We start from the raw sequence: 24,789 nt of genomic DNA on the forward strand, positions 1-24,789 counted from the left end.
ATTTGGTTCAGTCTCATGTATGGATCACTGTGGAAATTTCTCGTAGTTTCAAGTGTGGGCATCCATTTCCGTCTTTCTCTGGTTGTACCTCACATTGACGGGTTATCTACAAAGCCCAGGTTTGTGTTTTTATTTTTTTTATTTTTTTATTTTTTTTTAATTGTTTCTTTCTTTTTTTTTTGAGATTTTTTTTTTTTAACTTTATGATAGTCACAGAGAGAGAGAGAGAGGCAGAGACACAGGCAGAGGGAGAAGCAGGCTCCATGCACCGGGAGCCCAATGTGGGATTCGATCCCGGGTCTCCAGGATCGCGCCCTGGGCCAAAGGCAGACGCCAAACTGCTGCGCCACCCAGAGATCCCAGGTTTGTGTTTTTAAAGAGTCATTAAGGATCGTCCATGGGTCAGTCCTCTCAAACATAAACAATCAATGCAGATAAAAAACAATGGATTGTTATAAATGCAGAGGCCTAGCTCCTATCATCAGAGACAGTGCTGAAACCATCACAAGCCCTTGCCTGTTCCCACCTATCTCTTCAGTCTCAACTCATACCATGGTCCCATTCCCCTCCTGGCCCAGCCATGTTGGCCTGCTATCATTTCTTTTGTCTGATGCGTTCCCTCCTGTCTTAAGACCTTTGAATGTGCTGTTCCTCAAGAACAACATGCTGTGACCTTATTCATTTCAGATCTGATTCTACTGCCAGGATGTAAGAACCATGAAGGCAAGAAATTGGCCCTCATCACTGTTGGCAATAAATAAATACTATACAAATAATGTTTACTAAGCTTTCCCAGTGGCTGTTTAGTCTGTTTATAAATAATTTTTCTAAGACTATCTAAGTTCTCTCAGACCTCAAGAGGACACAATTCTACTTGTTCCTTTCATTATAACTTGTGCGTTCTGACTCACTCTGCTTTGACGAGAAACTATAGTTCCTAGCAAATTCATACTCTCTGCTGTTTAAATAATACAAATCCAAGGTTCCTGACTTGAATATGCTATACCACATGGACTAATAAATTAAGCACCCAATATTCCACACCATTTGTTTTCAAAAGTGATGAAACTCACCTGTGTGTTTCTTTTGCATAATTGTATTCTTGTTATGGATTTTTTTATCAGTCTTCTAATTGAAAAACCAGTGCTATTGTAATTTTTATCAGAAGGATTCCATGTGATTTTGACATCCTTTTATGCCAAGATATTTTTAATTTGCTGAGTTATATACTATGAATTACTCACTTAAGCATCAATATCAGAAGTCTGCGTGGCCCAGGAGTTGGGATATTTCAGTTTTTGATAGTTCTTCCTAAAGTAAGGCTATCTTCCTTTGCCTTAAATCTTATACTAAACAATGTTACCTGCTCGGAAAAGATCTTTCTGTTAGTGCATTAAAATATTGTTTACTATTCAATGATTTAGGGATTATATCTGGTCACTGCAGAGATATCTTCAGGGAAACTCCAGACCCTTTGGTTTCTGGTCAAGTAGGTGTTAGGAATAAGACAGCGAATACTGCAGTGGCAAATTGATTTGTCTTGTCCTATTACTAAAGTTTCTGCCAAGACATCACCCATATGTTGAAGATGATGTTAACACTGTTTGGAAGAGTACGGAAAATGGGGGAAAAAAAAAGTTTAATACTCTGCCAGGACAAAAGTTTTCTAGTGTGCTGTGAATTTATAACTCTAATAGAGGAAGTCTCTATATATCACAGTGTGTGTCTTCTTTATGACTTTTGACAGCAGAGGAATAGCACAATATCCCAACAGTCAATTTGGTTTTCCTCTTCCTTTAAGTCATCCCCCAGTCTCAAAGGGACATAACTACTACAACCTCATTCAATAACTATAAGAATATAATTACTGAGCATCAGGCTTGAGAGCTTAGTAACACAAGCCAAGATGAGATAAGACAGATAAGAAAAAAATCCTAAATCAGTCCCTAAGCCGACTGTTACTGTGATTTGTAAAATGTAATTCATTTATAGTGAAGCTGTTAAGTATTTTTCTAACAAATAATGAAAGTGGAATTTGCTCCAAAGTGTGTAGGAATCTTCCATAGTATTGATCCCATTGAAGAGGGAGAGAAATTAGGGGCTAGCTTATGGGGCTACTGTGGAATAAGTAAATAGGGAAACATTATCACTTTCTAAAACTCGTGAGGATGGAGTCCAGCCTCATCTGAAGAAAATTTATAGTTTTTCCTAAATAATCTGTTTATTCTTTGAGAAAATAAAAGACTCTTTTTTTTGTTTTGTTTTTTGTTTTTGTTTTTGTTTTTGTTTTGTCTTCAGATCCTCCTTATGCTTTAGTGAAATCATTTTGATGGCTGACAGACATTTCAGTACCAAGGACAGTGTCGAGCCTCTTAGAAGTGTGGGGGGGGGGGGGTTCAATAAGACCAGGCCAGTCTTCTTACTGACAGAGTGAGGAAACATGAAGAGAGGATCAGGAGAGGGGAGGATGGGGAAGAGAGGGAAATGTAGTATAGTCTAAAGTGACAGGGCTATCAATGTGGGGGAACTGATGAAAATATCAGGATGATCTTAAGGAAGCTATAATACAAATGGTCCCACTAAGCTGTTGCCCTTAATGGGGTGAAGATGTAAAGGGAATATAAACTTTTCTAATACCATGACTCATGTAATCAAAATACTTAATAGAAACATTTCCTTATAATTTTTTAAAAGTTAGAACCCACATTAGAAGGTATGAAAAAAAACTATATGATATCTTAGACTAACCCTTCCAGATAAAATTTTCTGCCTTGAACTCTATGTGTTTGTGTGAATCCATGAATCCACTTGTGTGTCTTCAAGTATCAAACTTAACACTGTTTCAACTGAATAAACAGACATGAAATATAAAGACCGTATTTTCATTAACCAAAAAATAATATATAATGAGCAGAATTTTCATTTTGGCATGAAATGTAAAACACAGTATAATTTCTTTTGTTAGTATTATAACTAATAATTGAAAATGATTTGTTGTTAATTATGGCACTGTGTAAGAATACACGATAATATTTTTGAAAGTACAAACCTCATATATTGGAAGAACATAAATAGCATTTTCAAAAATTTATAAGAATCAGATAATTACATAAAAATATACTTAGAGCTTTTAAAGGAGAGAGGTATAGAAGTTTGTAATTTATTCAATTTTTATCATACTATAAGACTTTAGAGTTGGAAGCAGACTCTACAACTAACTAAATAAATTCACATGATTAAACTAAGATCAGTGTGATTTTGTGACTTCTTTCTTAGCAGAGTGGTTTTTTTTTTTTTTTTTTTTTTTTTTTAAGAAAAAAGTAACCATAACTTAGATCTTCCTAGTTGTGTTCTAGGGGACTTTCTCAAATATTACACATCTTCTCTATCATAGTAAGTAGTACCATTCATTTGCTCAGCCCCAAAACTTAGGATAAACCATTGATTTACATCTCTACATAAACATCCCCCTGTACCTTCATTAACTACTACAGAGTCTTTCTCTAGTCTTTCTCAGTCAATTCTCTCCATCCTCACTGTTGCTAACATAGCCTATGTTGCTGAACCTCTTCACCTGGAATATTGCAGAGGTCACCAAATTGGACCTATTGCACCTATTGCTTCTGCAACCTATCAATTATAAATTCTTCTTCACACCTTGGTATAATCACTTTGTTAATCCATATCTGGTTATATTACAAGACTGCTTAAAATTCTCTAATATTTCATTTTATACTTGACATAAGGCAAAATGGTTAGTTTTTTCCTATGGCCTGTAAGGCCTTGTATGATGCAAATCTTCCCACCTCTCTGATCTCATTGTCTTCAAACTACCTTTTGGTCAACTACTCTTTATGCAAGTATTTCTAAAACACACTATGAATGTTGTAATTCCAGTGTCCTTAAATTTGCTTTCAATTCTTCCTGAAAACAGCCATGCCCCACCCAAATTTTCATTTAGTTGCTTCCTTCTCATTATTTAGAATTAGGCTAAAATGTTGTAGTATAAAGAAACCTACTATGACAACTGGTCTCACTGATCATCCTGTACCATATCACCTGGCTGTATTAACTTCATTGCATTTATCTCTACCTGAAATCTATGCCCCAACATAAGCCCCAAAGTAACAAGGATACTGTATGCCTTGTTCTTCACTGGTTTTCTAACTTTAGAAGAGCTCTTGACATGTACTCAAAGATATATAAAAAATACTTGCTGAATAATTATGTTTGTGATTATATCTGTACAACTAATGACAAATATTTCAAGTTTCCTTCACGTAAAGAAGATGAATAGAAGGATTTTATAACATTAATTTGAAAGCTAACACACAGGAAAATAATAATTAAGGACATACCAACAATCATTAAAGCTACTGAAAACCCCATTCACTTAAATACAGAATTCATTTTTTAATCATTACCAATTAATTTCTCAAAATGAACAAACAGAAATATGGAGATGTACCATCTCAGATTTAAATCCATCACTAGGAAATGGGTCAGGGAGGTAGATATGCTAAGGCCCTTGACAAAATGTGTCATCCACCGAATAAGAGTCAGTAGTGAAGAGAAGGCTACAATCAGCCACTTGGTGGGACTTAGAATCCTAAGAGAGTAATAACCAACATAAAGAATGAGAAACATGTAAAGATATACTCTGTTAATAATACCTAAAACTCATACTTTTGAGGATAATAAGTGTCATTTAAAGAAAGCCTTTTACTTTTGATGTAGTCCCACTTGTATATTGTTGCTTATGCTTTCCATGTCATATGCAAGAAATTATCGTCAAGACCAATGCCAAGAAGTTTTCCCCATGATTTCTTTTAGGACTTCTATATGTTCATGTCTCAACATTTAAATCTTTCATCCTTTTTGAGTTTTGTTTTTGTGTAAGGTGTAGCTAGGGATCTACTTTTGTTCTTTTGCATGTGGATAACTAGTCTTCCCAACATTATTTGTTGAAGGGACTACCTTTTTCCCATCCCTTGTTGAACATCAATTAATTGTGTGTGGCCTTCACTCTGTACTCTCTATCTCATTTTAGTTACTGTAACTTCTTCACAGCAAAGGACATGGATGAACCTTAGGAGAATTATGAAGAGTGAAATAAGCCAGTCAGAGAAAGACAAATACTAGATGATTCCACATGTATGATGTATCTAATGTAGTTAAATTCACAGAAGCAGAGACTAGACCAGTGCTTACGAGGGGCTCGGGGGATGGAGGGAGAAATGAGGAGCTGTTGATCAGTGGGTAGGGATAAAGTTTAAAATACACACAATGAATCAAGTCTTTGCTGTTCGGTGTAGTGCTTACAGTCAATGATATTGTATACTGTATTTGATAACTTCAGAGGGTACATATCACGTTAAATGTTCTTATTTAAAAAGGGGGAGGTCACAGGGAAACTTTGAAAGGTGATGGATGTGTCCGTTACTTTGTGGAAACAGCTTAATCAAATTGTATAAATTATGTATGAGCAATTATTTGTATATCAATTATACCTCAACAAAGCTGTTTTAACAATAGAGGAAAAAAAGAGAAAGCCTTTCACCTAATATACATAGACATGCACACAAATACACATTCTTTCCTGTAATGAGAATATATCATAAAGGATACAAGCAAAAATATACCAGATGGAAACCTAAGTAAGAATCACATACAAATGTGTGGCAGATATGGTATTTAGAAGGCTGAAAACACTGACAAAAACTCCTTAGACCCCATTCAAATTAGGACAGGAGGCAAACAGAGGCCATTGATAAATACTACCAGATGAAAGAAATAAAAAAGAAAGAAAACCATGATTTGACTTCAGATTTCTGTAGTAGAGGAATTAATCTTTCAATAGGGCAATACTATCTACTGAGGGTCTGCTCCATTCCGTGTTGTGTGAGGCAGTCTACACAATGCCTTTGCTTTCAATCCTCCTAACAACCCTATAAAGGACATGTCCTATTGCAATTATTCAAAGAAAAAAAAAAAAAACTGTGACATATTAAGTAACCTGTCAAGAGCCATACAAAAAATTTACGAGATGTAAACCAAGATGTAAATAGAAGTGACCCCAGAATTTATATTCTACTTTGCTAATAATATTAAGTCATAATTATTCAAATATATTGCTAGTATTAATGCCATTATTTTTAATATGCCATGTGGTGAAAATTGTTTAGAAAGTCTGCAGTCAGCTACACTTCTCTGCAACCCACCTGTAGTTACCATCAGTTTTTTATTTTTATTTATTTATTTTTTTACCATCAGTTTTTTAAAGCAACTATTTCCATACTGTCCTTTCAAGGAACCTGAAAATATGCTTATAACCCTTATATGTAGCTTATAAAAAAAGACAAACTGAAAATGTGTAAGGAGCTAGTCTTGAAAGCTTTAAGACAGCACTGAAAATTGGCTTTTTTTGTTTGTTTGTTTGTTTGTTTTGTTTTGTTTTGTTTTCCCCCAAAGAAGGCCAGTAGCAGATGGAAGGCACCAACCAGTCAGGTTAAACTGGAAAAACAATACAGAATTATTGTTAACAAGTGGGAGAAGAGGTAAGATCCAAGCTTAATGTCAACTAAAATGGACATGGAGTTGATAAAGCAGTTAATAGTACTTTGATAAGGAATCGGCGTTTAGAACTGAAAATGGTATTGATGCAGATAGCATCCGGAGAACTAGACTAACACACTCATTTGTGCACACACTCATTCACTCTGCAGGTAGTTATTGAAAATGCACTGTTCCAGGGACTTGCTTAGTGTTGGAAATGTGTACATTAGTGGCTGCCACTCATCACCTAAAAAATGCTAATTAATGCAACAGGACAATGAATTAGCCAAACAATCAGTAGCTAATCCTCTGCCTCACAAGAGAAGGTGATTTTACAAAACAATCTGTGTGTTGTGTTTTAGTTACTTTTTAAATTTTTCTGATTTTTGAAACCGTCTTTTCCTGATAAAAGAGACGGTGTTTTGTGTTTTTTTGTTGTTACTGTTTTTATGAATCATCCTTCCTACAATGCTGTTTTTGAGCTATTTCTAGGCCATCTATGGTCTGGATTTGTTATTTTTCAAAGTGGGACCCAAATCTGATTGTCCACATCTGTCGCCCAGGTTAAACCTTCTGCTGAAGTTAACCCTAATTGCTGAATTTCAAAAATTCCCTCTGTCATAGGATCGATTCTGGGATCTGAAAAAGACGACTTTCACAACATCAGATTTGCTCATTTTAATATCTGTCCCTTGGTGTTGGATTAGGACACAATCCAATTGTTTGAACTCTAGATTGTTCTGGTTTCCATATTTTCCCACATTATCTTATCCAATCAGCCATCAAAGTCATTTGGGAATGATTTTTAAAGCCTTATATTTTTCAGTGATCCCAATGCCAATTCCCTAAATTTCATTTTTAGTCAGGACTCATTCCTAGTTTCCTTTCCACCTAGTATACTCCTGCACATGGGTATGAGATTACCCTTCCTAGAAAAAAAAATCTAGTCTGAGGTGGCTTTATATCACCTCTGGCTCTGAACTACTTTTTTATGATCATTTCTTATTCTTTTCCTGGGACTCCTTGAACTTGTCCCCTTTTGCCAACACACATATGCACAAATACACCCTATGTGTCATTGAACCTAACATGTATTTCTACTGATCCATGGTGTCTGACGTGCTATTTTCTGCTATTTCCTTTCAGGCTCTGCCTAATAAACTCCTGTGAATGCCCATGACATACTTCTAAAGCCACTTTCCAGATGAAACTTTCTCTAAAGTCCACAGGTAAAATGTCCTTCTCTTGCCACTGTGTGCATTCACTTATTACAACAGTTTCCATCTTAACAGGTTTCTCTGCTTTGTCTTACTAGGCTGAAAGTTCCTGGAAGGCACGAACTGTTATTTTCCTTGTATTTATCAAATAATAAATGTTAAATGAGGGAATTACTTCCAATCTGATTCTCAGTTACCATGACTACGTTACGTGGTCTTCCTGTCTACTCGATAAAAGGGATGTATAATTTTAATTTAACACTCATCAAAGGAAGTAAGGAGTTGTCACTCTCATTTTCTATACCGTATATCTTTAGCTCATATTTTGTCTCAGAGTAAAAAAAAAAAAGCTGCTTTGTGAAAAAATTACCATAGAAACATCCATGTGTTAAACAACTGTACAGCATAACTTTTTGTATACTAAAAAAGTAACCATTCCCTCGTAAGTCATTGTGAGGGGGAACAAAAAAAAAAAACACCCCTCTGATTAATGTGAGAAGGGAAAATATAGCTTCCAGGTGGGTAATTTGAATTTGATTAACAGAATCACACTATATACCATAAATGTTTTAAGGTCTCTAAGATGTAAAATGTAAAAAGTAATTCAAAATGGTGAATTGACAAAGCATTCTAGAAAAAATACAAAAACTTCCATAAAAACTCTAAAACAGAAACATTTTAAACTTCAGGCGTTATTATAAATAGATATTCCCACAGGAGTTTCTGGGCATATATGCCAACAGAGATACATAAGTGACTAAACCCTCCGTATAATCCAGGTATATATGTTTGGAAATTTGAAGACGGAAGTAGTTATTCTGCTATAATTCTCTATAGGAGTGTTTTTTTCCTGAGACAAAAATTGAATCCTAGAATTTTCCCACTTACCTCCTCAAGGTCTTCCTATCAAAAACATATCTATATATTTATGGTCCACTTCCCACTTCTAGGATACCTGTTATTAAAGCCAAAAGAATATGTGATACACACACACACAGACACACACACATACCCCACCTGGAAATCCCTTAGGTGGTCCAGCTTTATAAAAGCTGGACCCTATCACTTGTCTGGTCATTTCCGGGCACTCTGCACTTCACTTTCTCTGCCCCAGTTTGTAGTTACCCAAATATACTATGTTAGTTGACTTCCTTTCACGTCCTGTCATATCCACCTCATCTTTTCTACCCAGAAATAAACAAATATTACCACAACAGAGTCACTTCGCCCATGAAGTCTTTTTGACATTCCCAGATACCCAGATTTTACCTGCCATTTATGTCCACCATACTTTTTTTAATAAAATGGTGTTAAGACTAATATTATTTCCCATTTGCACAGTGTGTATGTATGCATTTTCAATGTATTTCAAAAATACGAAGCTCTTACTGTGAGCACTGGAGTTAAAATCGTTAAAATAAAAAAAATAAAAAATAAAAAAAGCAAAATCGTTAAAATAATATACCTCTATAAACTTACAGACAATTGGGGAAGATGAACATTACATGAGCAATAATGATAACTTATATACTTGAGTATTAACGGACATCTGAAAATATATTACAGAAGTCAAGCCACATACAGGGGTCAAGGACGGCTTCTCTGTGAAAGTGATGTTTAAGTTGAAACCATAAGGATAGGTAGATGTGATGTTTATTGCCTAACACAGACTATGACATGTGGTCAGGTCACAATAAATATTTTTTGAGTGAACAAAATAAATGACAAAGTAAAACTTTCCCTATATTTTCTATATAATTTCTGCAAACTTTGGGCTCCGTTTTGAAGAAACTGAATATTTAAAGGCCCAAGTTTTATCTCTCCATTAAAGGTAAAAATATATTTTTAACATGAATAATTTAGAGTAAAATCCTACAATAGCTGTAGTTGCACTTAGGCTCCACCTCCCACCTTTAGACTTACTACTTATTAAAGACAGAAGTGTATTTGATAGGTTAACTTTTAAGGAATATGCCAATTGCTAACAAAACAAAACATTTTTTTTAGCTATGGTATAAAAACAAAATGCGTCCAATATTTTCAGCTTGGCTAATAAATTAATCATTCTTGTAAAGGCAAAGAAAAGTGTTTTGTCTGAATTTCCCTAAAGATGCAATCACTTTTGTTGTCTGTCTTCCTGATGCAAAGAAGCTGATCATCATCCACCTGTAAGACACATCATCCATCTTGGCATCCGTCTGTAGAGATTTTTTGAAAATTTTCCCACTGACAGCTAATTCTATTTTTCAATATATTTAGAGGAATGGAACTAAAGCTGTTTAAAAAAAAAAAACAAGTTTCTGCCACTCAAAGAGCTTGGGGGATTTTTTAGCCTAGTGCCTTAAATGATTAAGGCTCTTCATTTGAGCATAATGTGGCCCATGCCTGCCATTTTTCTAAAGCGCTAATTCAGTAAGCATATGTAATCTGCCAGTAGGGGGAAAAAACACACACACACACTAGTAAATCTTATTATCTTCACATTTGCAAAAATTTGTTGGAAGATGTGTCCATGATACATGAAAATATTACAGTGTATGACAGGCCGCCACTTGGAAGAGGAAAAATAAGAAGTACAAGGAATTGTGATGCACTTGCTAATCCCATTTCCTGAACAGTGATTTTTTTTAACTGTATTTCACTCCACAGTTGGACAAAACTGCCACTTCTTATCTTCACTGAAGACAGATCTGCATCCTGTGCTCCTGGTGCCCTGAGAGGGTACCAATCTCTCTCACTTCATGGCCTTTATAGCAGAGTAAATTCTCACAATATCCTCAGTGATTTGGGGGAACTGACTTTGTTCTTCAAAACTCTGTATTCCTGATCTTTGCAGTTTCACTGGAAAGTACCTGGGCTTTGAAGACAGAATGATCTTTTGAAATTTGGATTTCAGATTCCAAATCTGCATTTATAAATTGCATAATTTTCACTGGGTTGTTTAACAGAAGACTGATCCTCATTTGTAAATTAGTTATATTATTGCCTGTATATGACATCCCTAGTTAGGTACAAGTGGCAGAGTTGGAATCTGAAATCCAAATATTTAAAGATCCTCTCTCTTCTTAATTACTGAACTTTGGGGCATCTGTAGATTTTATAAAGTTTTTATTTAAATTCCAGTTACTTAACATACAATTTAAAAATAGTTTCACTTTAAAAAAATAAATAAATAAAAATAAAAATAGTTTCAGGTGTACAATACAGCACTCCCATTCAATGCCCAGTGCTCATCAAAACAAGTGCACTCCTTACTCCCCATCACCTATTTGGCCCATCCCCCACCCCGCTCATGTCTCTTCTAGTATCACCTGTTTATTCTCTGGAGTTAAGGATCTGTTTCTTAGTTTGCCTCTCTTTTTCTTTCCCCTTTGCTCATCTATTTCTTAAATTCCACATATGTGTGAAATACATATAACATTTATCTTCCTCTGACTCATTTCACTTGAGAGAAAGCGTAATTCTCTCTAGATAAAGTTTGTCATTATTAACAACATTCATTTATTGCTCACAACAAAATACATAAAATTAGAATAATTTTATTCTTGTTTTATAGATGATAAAAATGATAATCAGGGGAGTGTTTTTACTTACCAGGTTTATGAATGATGGAATGTGAATCCAGATGTCTGACTTATAGGACATAACCATTGTGCTATATTGTTCTCAAGTGATTTTTCAAAAATTTGTATTTCTAAATTCAACCTCTAAATTCAGGGCTTTTTTTTTTATTTTTATTTATTTATGATAGTCAGAGAGAGAGAGAGAGAGAGGCAGAGACACAAGCAGAGGGAGAAGCAGGCTCCATGCACCGGGAGCCCAACGTGGGATTCGATCCCGGGTCTCCAGGATCGCGTCCTGGGCCAAAGGCAAGCGCCAAACCGCTGCGCCACCCAGGGATCCCTAAATTCAGGGCTTATGTCTAAAGCATGTAATAGGATGTTAAAAATCAACTGATTCTTTCTTTCTTAGTTTTAATTGGAATATTAATGCTATTGCTATCAAACACTTAAAAATGTTTTAAACATACACTTTACTATAGAAACTATCATCTATATATCCTGTGCATCACCCATTGCTTGCAAAGGGGAGATAGCAATAGTACCTCAATTGAGTGATGATCATGAGGATGAAGGGAGATAACTAAGGTTTTTGGAGCAATTAATACAGGGCGTACCAAATAGCCAAACGATGGTACAAACTCTCAGATATTTGATTTCATAGCATCAATTGCAAAATATCAATCTTTGTTTGGGGCAAGATGTTTTTCATATTGCCATATATTTTATGGAAATATTTTAGCATATGCATGTATGTATAAATATATCTATAACTTATGGTGTAAAATGAGATCAAGACAGTTTTTTCAGTGTAAAAAATAGAAATACTTTAGTGTCACTAAATTTTATTTGAGTCTTTGTCCTGGGTTAGCATGACTAGAGTTTTTTACATATTCTTAATCATGCTCTAAAGAGCCTGAAAACACTCCTTTCCACTTAATCCTACCATTCACAGAATCTAAACTTTTAGATTAGATATTAACTAATCTGATATTAATCTTATTAACCTTAACTGATATTACTATTAGAGAAATATGAAATGTTAAAGCTGAAAAAAATAAGATTTTAGAGCTAACATGGTCTAACCACCATATTTGTAAATGGAAGTGTTGAGCTCATAAAAGCCATCAATTTGTTTATAAAAGAGAAAAGAGGAGATAAGAGAAATGCACCAATACAAGCCATCCTCACTCCTGGGTAGAGACTTTAGCATTCCCATGTGGCGCATAATCCATTATATTGAATTTAGACATCAAAAATTTAAGTACATCTGGACCTTATCCTGTGGCTCTAATTGTTACTCCTCTGGGATGGAAACTGAGAACCACTACCCTGTTTTCATAAAGGATATTTTGACAAGCTGTATTAATAATATATAGAGCATCACACACTTGAAAGTGCATGATAGGATAAAGAAACATATTAGCCATTCAGGAGGATGTTTCATTGAACTAAGTAGAGGTTGAGAAGTCTGAAGGATGAAAATAATCTCATTTGTCCTTACTTTAAGAGAAATGTTGCTGCTTTAAGCTGCTAAAGGCTGATCAAAAAGAAGAAAGAATCTTCTAGAGGCAGTCCACTGTCAACTCTTCTTTCTATGTCCCCAGTGACTTGGAGAGTTACATTATTGAATCAAACAAAACTTATTACTGATGGATTTTTAAAACTTTTTACTAAAGGCAAGCATGAATGTATTAGGAAATCTAATTCACTATTCTTCAAAATGCCTAAAGCTAAACTTCTGATTAATACTTTTTCCTTATCATCTGAGATTTTTTTTTCAAGTGATTTAAGCATGCATCAAAGTCAGTATACAAAATATCTCTTCTAACAGTAAAAACAATACTGACTGTAATAATTAAAATAGATAGATGGTTGATTTGTAGTTCTTTTACTTATATCTGCAACAATTTAGCATGTTATTAAATTATAGACATGAAATTATGGATTCACTGATATGCCATTTATAAGGAACTTTGCGTGAGGGGGGCTTAATTATGGAGAACTGAACATATTACCACTTTAAATTTAAAAGTGGAAATTAAAATTTAATTTTAAAAGATTTTATTCATTTATTCATGACAGAGAGAGAGAGAGAGAGAGAGAGAGAAGCAGAGACACAGGCAGAGGGAGAAGCAGGCCCCACGCAGGGAGCCCAATGTGGGACTCTATCCCGGGTCTCCAGGATCACGCCCTGGGCTGAAGCCGGCGCTAAACCTCTTTAGCCACCCGGCGCTAAACCTTTTGGTGCCCGTAAAACTACATTTTTAAGTAACAATAATTCTATCTCCCATGCCCAAGCTAAGGAACCAATATTGGTTCAGGAAATGCAGTTTACAAATAATAATCAACTTGCTCTCATATTGATCATTTAATATTGAGAAATTTCTAACATACTAGAATCAATCCTCTTGAGCACGCTAAGATGCAATATGACAAGCCACCTGGGACTTTGTGTTGACAAATCATTTGAGCTCTGTGGGTCAATGAAGAAATCAGTTAAAAGTATAGGAGGACTTTCTCTAGAGGTAAACTCAAAGGAAACTCAAAGGAAAAGATTTGTTCTCTGTAGAAAATTCATTTCAGAACACAGGAAAGGAGAATATTCATATGTATCAGAAAGAAGTCTAGTTCTTCCATGAAGCCTTTGAGGACCACATACACTCCAGGAAAAATGGAGACTCTTTCCTTATGTCTCTGGGCTTTTTATGATAGAAACCATTTGATCTTACTTGTCACTCAACCTTTCAATATATATTTATGAAGTGCTTCTTATGTGTCGGGATCTATACCAATAAACAAGGTTGAAGAAATAAATGTTTGTGCAGTCCAGGGAATAAGGCAGGTACATAAACAGTTTCAATCATTAGTTTTATTAAAGGAAAAAGAGGGAATAATCTGTTTTCCTGAAGCTAGGGGGGATGAATGTAGTAGGGAATTTTACACAAAAAAGGAATAAGCAAATTTTGACTTACATAATGTAAACATTGGAATTGGCCAAAATATTACAATAGTAACTAAAATTACCCATTGCTTGTCACATGTTAGGCATTGCATTATGTGCTTTACTAAGATTAATTATCTCACTTAGTCATCACGACAATCCATGAGGTAGACACTATTATTATCTCAACTTTGCAGGTGACAAACTGAGGCACAAGAGTAGTTCAGAATTTTGGCCGAGGTCATGTAGCAGGGAAGTTGGATTTGCATACCACACAAAGCCTTTTCTCCTCTCTACTATAGTCCCCGCCAGAGAAAGGAGGAGAGGTGTTTCAAGTAATAAATATTCAAAAGCCAGACATGCAAAATAGTATCGAGTACCTCAGTATGTCTAGAGTAAAGCCTCTATTTGGGGAATGGTGGGCACAGGACTGAATGGAAGGAACAGACACCAAGCAAGGAGGATGATGTATGCCATGCATATCGAGGACGGAATAGAGAGATGTAAGACTCTAGTTTGGAAGATGACTCCAATAGTCAACATGAGAGAATAATGGCAATCTGAAATAAACTAGTCTCAGTGTGGTAACAGGTAATTAGCTGAGGAGAAAGAGAGGATAAGATTTGGAGCGAGGGAGTGAATGTGGAGAGGAGAAAAGGAAAGGCTTCGAATGGCCATCTTCCTTGGGTGGCACATATACCATAAACCATGACAAAAGAATGAGAGTAATTTTCCAAGAAGCCAAGGCATCAGGTCTTCGACAGTTGAGGACTTCACGTGCATCTTTAGGACATGCATGTGCTAGCAAAAGCGTCACTCATTCACTAGAAATTTCTTTGAGAATACATGCCATTTTCCTTAATGCTTTGGTTGGGCAAAACCATAACATTTAGTTCCTATCTACAGTCCCTTACCACCCCCCAAAAAGAAAAATCTCCCTTCATCCCTCATCCATGGAAATCTGCAAGAATCCAATTTCACTTTTTGTGTATGTGACATTCAAACAGCTCTGCAGATGCGATCTCACCAATCCTCACATATCTCCATGAGGTGTGCCAAGGAACAATCCAAGGAACAATTTATCCCTATCTTTAAGGGTGAAGAGAGGTGAGGTGACTCATCTGGAGAGCCAGAAATAGAAGCTCAGTCCCTGGAATCAGCTCATTATGTAAGAGCAACTGCCAAATGGTTATTGATAGTTCATGTGGCTTGAGTTGTTGGAGTCTTTATTTGCTAGTAAACGAAGCTCAGGAGAAGGAGGGGAATTGAAGATGGCTTTTTTAAGACAAGCACTCCCCCCACCCCTTTAATTCTTTTTTTTTTTTATTTTATTTATTTTTATTTATTTATTTATGACAGTCACAGAGAGAGAGAGAGAGGCAGAGACACAGGCAGAGGGAGAAGCAGGCTCCATGCACCGGGAGCCCGATGTGGGATTCGATCCCGGGTCTCCAGGATCACGCCCTGGGCCAAAGGCAGGCGCCAAACCGCTGCGCCACCCAGGGATCCCCCTTTAATTCTTTGTGAGCTTTTCCACGCATCTGTGGTCTCAATAAATAACACCCTCAAGGTGACGTTTGATATCAATAAAATATTCATAGAGATACGGGCAAAAATGCTTAGTGTATAAAATTTGATTTTTACATCAAATACCTTGTAATCCATCCTAATAAAATCACGTGAGAAATATATTTCATAAAACTCTATCATTGCCTAACTTTAGTACAGGCCTGGCATATATTCTTTATTATGTCCTGGTAAGCAACCTTGATGAAACACTACAGCCCACTTTCCCAATAAAGTTAATTCATCGGTCCTGGGGAGAAATGACAAATGACAAATGACACCTTTATTTCCCTTGAATCACGTTTTTGTTTGTTTCATGTGATTTTTTTTTTTTTTTTTTTTAGGTCCCCATCTTCAGTGAATTTCTTCCTGTCTTTCCAACTCTTCCTTTTCAGTTTGCTTCCACTGATCTCTCTCCATTGCTTGACCTCAAAAAAATTCAAGGCTCTTTCTCTTTCATCTAACTCCCTTCCTATGGAGGAACTTACCTAATCCAAGCAGGACATGATGGTGGCTTAGGCCACCAGTGGAGTGCCATAGAAAGGAAGAAAAAAGAAAAGGCTGCATACTAGATATATTTTAAAGGTAAAACTAACAGAATGTCCAGAATGACAGAGAGACTATGTGGTGTATATAAAAGAGAAACATCAAAAAAGATGGCTTCATGATTCTCGGCTGAACAACAGAAAGGATAAGTTGCCATTAACTGTAGGATGAGACTGTGAGGATAAGTCTGTCTAGAAGGAATTAGGAAGTCAATTGAGTATATGCTACATTTGAGGGGCCTATTAGGCTTTAAAGGTTAATTAGTGTCTTAATTAACATCCAATCAAGGAAGCAAAGTCAGTCAAGTGATGTAGAATATGGAGTTGCTTTAGGCATTAAATCTTTCACAACTATGGAAGCTGGCAAAGCAATCTATGGAAGGCTACTACTTCTGCAGCTGAGGGCGAGCCTAAAATCACAAGACACTGGGGCTGACAATCAGTCAGAAAACCAGAAGCAAAAGGCAGAGTCCCCAAGAGCAAACCAAAATCTACGAAATCAAACTGGAACACATACGGACAGACTGAGACTCATGTCTGTCCCTCACTGCCTCTAGCTTCAACAATGAGTGTGACTTTTAGGAGGCGGTACTGATTGACAGGGAGTTCTCGATTTAGGACACAGAGAAGTTGAAAGAGGAGACTCAGCGAGAGCTGTAGGAACTCTATTGGAACAGGTTGAGGGGCAGAGGAGTGACACCAAGCAGAAGCTGCAGTAGCCCTTGCATCCTCCGTGGACCTGCAGAGCATAAGGGCTCTGGCTTCTTTACAGACATTCCCATTGCTTGCCCTTCACTGCCTTCAGGACTTCATTTTTTTCTTGAGGCCTTCCTAAACCGTCATCTACAATTGCAATCCCACTCCATCACATGAAATCCATGTTCCTGCCTTATTTATGCCTGCATCACCTTTTATGATATGCACATACTTCAGCATCTTCATTTTTCTCTCAACAGTAGAATGTAAGTTTTATGAAAGCAGGTAGATTGGCTAATCCATTAATAGTGTTCCCCAGTTATGGCGCATGGTAAGCAGGAAACGGTCTTTGTTTGTTTGTTTTTTTAAAGATTTTACTTATTTATTCATGAGAGACAGAGACAGAGAGAGAGGCAGAGACACAGGCAGAGGGAGAAGCAGGCTCCATGCAGGGAGCCCGATGTGGACTCGATCCCGGGACTCCAGGATCAGGCCCTGGGCTGAAGGCAGACGCTCAACCGCTGAGCCACCCGGGCTGCCCAGGAAATTATAAAGATAATTGAACTAAATGAAGAAATGCTAGTTTTACAATTAAATAAGATGGCCTAGAACTTTAGAAATTTATTAATCAGGTTCTAGGTCCTGAATGCAGGGCTATCCAGAATGAAGGGCTCGGATCTTGCTGTGGATCCTTCAAAGTAGTTGTGTCTATTTCATCCACTGGGTTGAATCATATAAAATCGCTATTTTTTAATTCATTTTAAAGCACCCAAAATGGCAATTGTATTTGGCTCAACGAATATGCTAGATACAGCACGGGGAAAAAGGCACAACAATCAGGGTATATATACACATAAAACTGATCTGGGTTGGGTGTGTATGTGTGTGTTTGCACGTTGATTACATTTCTCCCTTGACTTCCCGAGATTTGTAAACAAAGTTCCAAATTCTGAAATCTACAAACTAACTGGATGCCAGTAACTCCACAAAAAGAGCAAACTCACACACAAAAAGGGCTTTCGACTACCGAAGAGTACAACTCCACGTAAACTCGACTGCTCCTCTGCAATTATATGGAGCTTCGGTGCTGGCACTCAGCCCTTGAAGTGGGGGAAACCGTTTTTCTAGTCTCAACTGGGCTTTTGCCACATCATGAGAAGAAAATCCTTTAACGGCTATTTTTCCCTACTGTAAAAATAATAAAAAGAAAAATTCAGTATAACCTTCTGAACATTGTAAAATAGTGAATCAAATCCTCATTCATATCTTTGTATTTTATCATTTATTTTTCTATAGCTGTCCGTTGAGCAAATCCAACTACTTCATAGTGGCAAACACACACATGTGTGTGTACGCAGACACACATGAGCAAAGGACAAAATTTGCATTTGGTCCCTTTTCACAGAGAAAAATAGAAAAAAAATATTTAAGTCATCATTTTTTAAAAAGACAATTTTCACATGTTTCTCCTCCATTATTCATTCTTTATCTCCCTTAAGAATTGACTGTGTTATTCTTCTGCAATTTGAAGGTGGCAGATTCAGGAGAGATGGTGAAGTGGGAGTAGGAAACGGGTCCTGAGAGAGTGAAGAGTTAAAAAAAAGAAAGTAATTCATGATCACGTGTGACATGTTAGCACATGACTAGTTTGCATCCTCAGCAATTCTGCAAGGTAAGACTTTTCCTTTTCCAACTCTATATTTGAATGACTTGAGGTCAATGAAATTATCCAAGCATTTGTGCATTTTGTTTATTTTATGCATTTTATTTATTCATTCACTTATTTACTTGTATTTTGCATTTTGGCAAAAATAATTTGAAACACCTTTGGAATTGTACATTCAGTAATTGACAACATTGGGCAGCCTAGGTGGCTCAGCGATTTAGCGCCACCTTCAGCCCAGGGCGTGATCCTGGAGACCTGGGATCGAGTCCCACATCGGGCTCCCTGCATTGAGCCTGCTTCTCCCTCTGCCTGTGTCTGTGCTTCTTTCTCTCTCTGTGTCTCTCATGAATAAATAAATAAAATCTTTTAAAATATATTCCTTTTTGTGTAAATCTTTCTCAGCCTATTTTTTCACGTGGGAAGTTACTTGTATGGACTTCCTTACATACAAAACATGACATTGAATGTTAACTAAGCAAGTATATGCTCTTATGTGTTAAAGTCTTTTGAACAGTTGACTACTTTATAGCTGTTATCACTGTATACAATTGATTACCCTATACTGAAATACACACACAGAATTTAAACTGAAATTTTTTGTTTGTTTGTTTGTTTGTTTGTTTTTTTGTTTTGTTTTACAATTGATAGCAAGGACTTGTTATATTTGACTGTTAGGTACATCAGAGGTTAAGGATTATAGATATTCAACTTCATGTTGATTGGTGCTGATGGTGGAGGATAATTTACATAGTAAACATAATTAAATTTTACATTAGTACATGAACCAGACAGGTTTATTCCTGCAATATGCACTATAAGAGTAATTCATATAAGAACTTTAATTAAACCAAGGTATTAGATTTTTAGCATTGCATCTTAAATCTTATCTATCCTGGAGAATGCGACATCAGGATTCAGAGTCAGAAGTTGGGTTTGAAACCTGTTTCTTCCATTCTACAGATTGGCAGAAAAAGAATTAAATTTTCTAAGCCTTATTTTATCAGATAATATCTCCAGGAAAGGTTATGTGAGTATTGGAATTTGCCGACCTTCAGAACCAAGTATGCTGCAAATCTAGTCAGAAGCTTAAATAAATACAAGATAACATGTTAGTGACCTTCACAGAGACATAAACTAAATATTATTAGAATTTATACTGTATAAACCCCCAAAATTACTTGAATTAGTTGGGCTTACTGATATGACAATAGTACCTATATTGTTGCCATCTGTTTCCATGGTTAACTTACTAATTTACAATTGGAGGTGATCATATAAATGAAAGTGCTTTATAAACTCTAGAAGACTTCAAATATCCATTATTTCTTTAATTTCTATTGCTATTATCATTACTTCTATTTCACAACTAATCCACCTATTCGATAATGCAAAGTGTGAGCCTCCTGCAAAATCACATTTCACAATTATATGGGAGTGGCTTGGATTCCAGTTGAGGATAGTTCTTTTATTTCTCTTTTGACCTCATTTGTATTTTTCAAGGTAAACAGCATAGACATTGGACCACATCTTCTCCTGTCAATGTCAATCACATTAATATCATAATGGGTTATAACCAGAGAATGATCTGATGCAAAGTATCCAGAATACCTCTCTCCTTTGTGATCTGTACTCTGAGAAATACTAAATCAGTCTGTTTACATTCCAATATGTTTAATAGAAATACTAATTAAATGGGTCTTTTGTTTTTTTCTTGTTGTTTTGTTATTAAGCCAACTTCTACCTTTAAGGAACTCATATGTGGTTTCACAGAAGGCTGTATAAAAAGCTTACCTTATCAGAGAGACTCTTTTTGAGAAGAGAACTAAGGCATTTTTCATATTTGCCTGGGATGTCTTTTATATTCCAAATCTTATTTTGGAAAACAAAGCTAATAGAATAAAATCTATTAGGTAAATTGATAAGAAATAGTATGAGAACATTATCAACAGAATTATAAATAACTGGAAACCACTTATTTTGAGTCCACATTGCCTTATCTCTTTTCACTTATAATGGAAATTTTGTTTTTAATGAATAAATTGCTATTGATATGGACTTAATATTTCCTCATTTGTAAAAAGAAGCAATTGGATTTGATCAGTAAATCCCACATAGACTGATTCCATACAATGTTCCAGTAATTTAAGAGTTGAAGGTCTAAATATTTAGTTTGAGAAAATCTGCACTATTTTGGTGATGTGCTAATAACCAAGCTCTGGGTGTAGTGAAGGCTGATTTGTAGCATTTGCCAATTTATGTGGTATAAGTATTCCCACAATGTCCAATTTCAAGCTACTGATGGCTTAACAACAGATTCACAAAACTCCTGAATATCTAACAATCAACACTCGCCAACGGATAAGAACCAGTTCCAGTGTCTTTCCTATGTTCCTAAGCTGAAGCTAAGCATTCATAAATGACAGAGAAAGAAAAGCCCTGGAGTTTAAACTAGCTTTTTCCCCAAAGATTTTTTAAGCATTAAATACTTTTTATAAATTAATATCCACACTTTTACAGACCATAAAATTGACCATATCGTCTCCATCCCTGCAAGTCAATCTAGTATTTAACTCCCATTACCTCTATTTCTTTGCTGAGGGGAAGAGGGGGGAGCTTTGTGCCGGGGAACACTGGTCTTGCTTATGTTGCAAGATAGAAATATGGAATTAAAATCATTGGAATCAGCCCCAGCCAATAGCTTACAAAAGTTTTATAACGTCATCTAAAAGTCTGTAATGACTAAACTCTATCACTCTTCATTACCCACCATCCATGCTCTGTCTTACTTCTCCATCTCCTGCTGCTTTTACTCTACCTCCCAAATTGACCATTTAGATTTGGATTCTTGTCTCAGAGTCAGCTTCACAGACAATCCAAACTAAGTTTAAAAAATGGTGAGCCAGACGATCTCACTGACATACTTGTGGTTCTAATTTTCAAAGATCAAAATACATACAGAGATGACTCCTGACATCTTCAGACTGCAAGCTTCCAGCCTCTTTTATCACTGCACTTGGCTTACCCGAGTCACTTAATAAATGTTTGCTGAGCTAATTCTTTCCAAGAGTGAAACCAACAGAGATGTTGACAAGGGAAGGAGTATGAAGTGAGGGTGTGCTTCCTATAACCTATCTAACTTAGGGGGACCCACTAGATATTTTAGTCTTCATCCGACTATCCTGCATACCCATTGCCCCCTCACTCGGCCAATACTTGCCCACCTCCTTGTCCACTCCATGGTGCGTGTGTGCTGTGTGCTTCGATATCGCAATTTCTTTCTTAAATTTGTGATGCTTTCAGGTTGCTCAATGATTAAGAAATACTCATTTCACCTTGAGTACTCATAGAAAAAGCTCCTCTAAAAACCCATTCATGATATCCCTTATTGAGACTCTATCATACACTCTGCTTCTTCAATATTTTAGTACTTATAAAAACAATTGTAGGTAGATATTATCAAACTCATTTTGCAAGTGAGGAGACGGGCTCAGAGAAGTGATTTTCCAAATTTGGAACATTTATTAAGTGGCAGAAGCAGGTATTTCCCTAAAACCGAGGCTATTTTCATTAGTTCATATCCTTTCTTGTATTTAAAAAACAATAAACTGAGTTAAGAAAGTTTTGTATATATCCCATACTAGTATTAGCTGATCCCTTAAACATTTCTTTAAAAAAAAATCTAAAATAGCATATTCTCAGTCTCCTTTGTGACACAATATGTAGTAGGAATAAGAATTGTCCCAGAAAATCATTTCCATTAGAGGTGTTACCCTGGATGACATGTTAAACCCCATCCTATAACCATTATAATAACAGCAGCGACAACAACAATAATAATAGTGACATGTACTCCACAATATGGTTGTAATGGTCTATATAAATTAACATAATAAAATGCTTAATATAATATTCCCCAAACCTAACACGTTTCTAAAACCTGCAACTCTTGCAGATTAACAAACACGACAGACTTGGATAAAAGGTGTCATTAAGGGGCATCTAAGAGGCTCTGAAAATGCATTTAGGATCTGGGAGGTGGGGCTAGGCAGCTATTCCTAGGATAGGGAAATAATATTCCCTTGCCAGTCATGATTTTTAAGAATTACTTTTGTTTTTAGAGATTCTTCTATATCAGCACCTTCTTGGTGTGATGAGTTGTATGTTGGTTCTATAGGAGCAATATTCCCTTGTTACACATGAACCCTCAGAGAAAACTTTTATAAATAAGAGTTCTTTTAGGAAATTTACATTTTGGAGCTGAGCACAATTTAAAAAGAAAAAAAAAAAAACGGTTTCATAAAGTAACAGGAAACAAAAAAGGCTTTGGAAGGTTGAATCTATTCTGCAGTTTTACAAGTGATTTCAGTCTGGTGGTAAATGCAGGTACAACTCATAATGGCTTTAGCTACACATTTGACACTAAAAATATATCACCATAAAATAGGTTCCAAGGGCAAAAAAAAAAAAATGCTATTTTCAAGGTTTGGGAAAGAATTACAGGAAAAATAAATTTAAAGGAAGAGTTTATTTTTTATCCTCTTTATTTAGAAACTTTCAACCTAGGCTTATATTAGTATTTGCATGATTTTCCCAACTTGTCTAAAAGAGAGCACCAGAGAACCAGGCCTGGTAGGAGCTGTTCAGTCTCTCAGCAGGAACAACAAACTGGGGAGGAATGAGCCTGTGATCTGGAAAGCCAAGAGTCCTCAGCGTTCCCCAGCTGAACGGTAAACAAGGGGCTACAACATAGGAGGCTGGCCTAGTGGTCACTCTGTCTGCAGACTTGCTTATCTAGGGAACCCAGGAACTCCTGCTGAACCCTTATCCTGCATCTCTTCCATTTAGCAATTTTGATAGCATCAGAATGTCACACACCCAGGTGGTTTTGTTGACTCTGTCATGTGGGAAGTGAGTGCTACGCAACCTCACAGCACAACGTAATGCAACACATAATTAAATATTGTTGGAAAGGCAGGAGGCGGGTGCCACCTAGATCTTTCACAAAAATCTCCCGACAAAGCTATGATAAGAATGTTTCAGCAGGGGTTAGGCTTTCAGTATTGTTACCTGGAAGGCTTCAGCTGTACGAATGAGGGGGGGAGTGGGGAGGAGAAGGGAGGTGAAATGTCCTCTCCTTGCTAGCATTCAACCCTGAAAGGAAAAGGATGGGACTGGGTGGAGAGCACTCTATGGGAAGCAGAACAAAGGAAACAGAAGGCTGTTGAAGTGCTCTAAAATGGAATTAAAAATATAAAATCTGGACTCCTGCTCTCTTTTATTTCCAATGATATCTAGGGTTGTTTAATTAGCTAAATTAATTAAGCACCTCTATTAAAATTCCCATTTACTGAAGCAATCAATCAGCAAGTTATGCTCAATGTCTAAACTTAAGGGAACATTAAATTTGCTTGATTCTTTCTTTTTTTTTTTTTAATTTTTATTTATTTATGATAGTCACAGAGAGAGAGAGAGAGAGGCAGAGACACAGGCAGAGGGAGAAGCAGGCTCCATGCACCGGGAGCCTGATGTGGGACTCGATCCTGGGTCTCCAGGATCGCGCCCTGGGCCAAAGGCAGGCGCCAAACCGCTGCGCCACCCAGGGATCCCTGCTTGATTCTTTCTGATTGAAAAATAATAACGCAGAATTACTCTTGCATCTGAATGGTAAGTCCCACTGCCAGAAGCCAAAATAATTCCCCCTCTATTTTATGTAATATCTGCAATATTACTAGAAATAGTTATTGTTATTTATCCCTTTTTATCAATGAGGAAGCTGAGGCAAGGTGGGCTTACTGTAGTCATATAGTTCGTATTTGGCAAAGCTCATACTTGAACCTACGTCTGCCAGACTCAAGACCTATAAGCTAAAGCATCTCCAAGAAAACAAGGTGAAGTCAGATGGCCTGACATGAATTTAATAGTTTGTAAGGTTTGTTTTCCCCCTGTGCATCCCTCAGCTTCTTCTCTATATAAAAGTAAAAACAGTTTCTAATTCATACTAATATTGTGACAATCTAGGAAGCCCATATGCATAAAGCAC

At 36.4% G+C, this 24,789-nt stretch overlaps 1 protein-coding gene and 1 long non-coding RNA gene across 4 annotated transcripts in view; both read right to left on the reverse strand.

The window, feature by feature from the left end:
- LUZP2 (leucine zipper protein 2) overlaps positions 1 to 24,789 on the reverse strand; it is a 472,421-nt gene that overhangs the window by 187,300 nt on the left and 260,332 nt on the right. The window lies entirely within an intron of this gene.
- Positions 1 to 24,789, reverse strand: part of LOC144294518 (uncharacterized) — a 49,720-nt gene that overhangs the window by 3,794 nt on the left and 21,137 nt on the right. Inside the window, exon 2 of the long non-coding RNA XR_013361881.1 lies at positions 8,661 to 8,727. This is a non-coding gene — a long non-coding RNA (uncharacterized LOC144294518). The remainder of the gene's footprint in view (positions 1 to 8,660; positions 8,728 to 24,789) is intronic.

Source organism: Canis aureus, chromosome 23 (genome assembly GCF_053574225.1).
Source record: "Canis aureus isolate CA01 chromosome 23, VMU_Caureus_v.1.0, whole genome shotgun sequence".
NCBI classification, from domain to species: domain Eukaryota; kingdom Metazoa; phylum Chordata; class Mammalia; order Carnivora; family Canidae; genus Canis; species Canis aureus.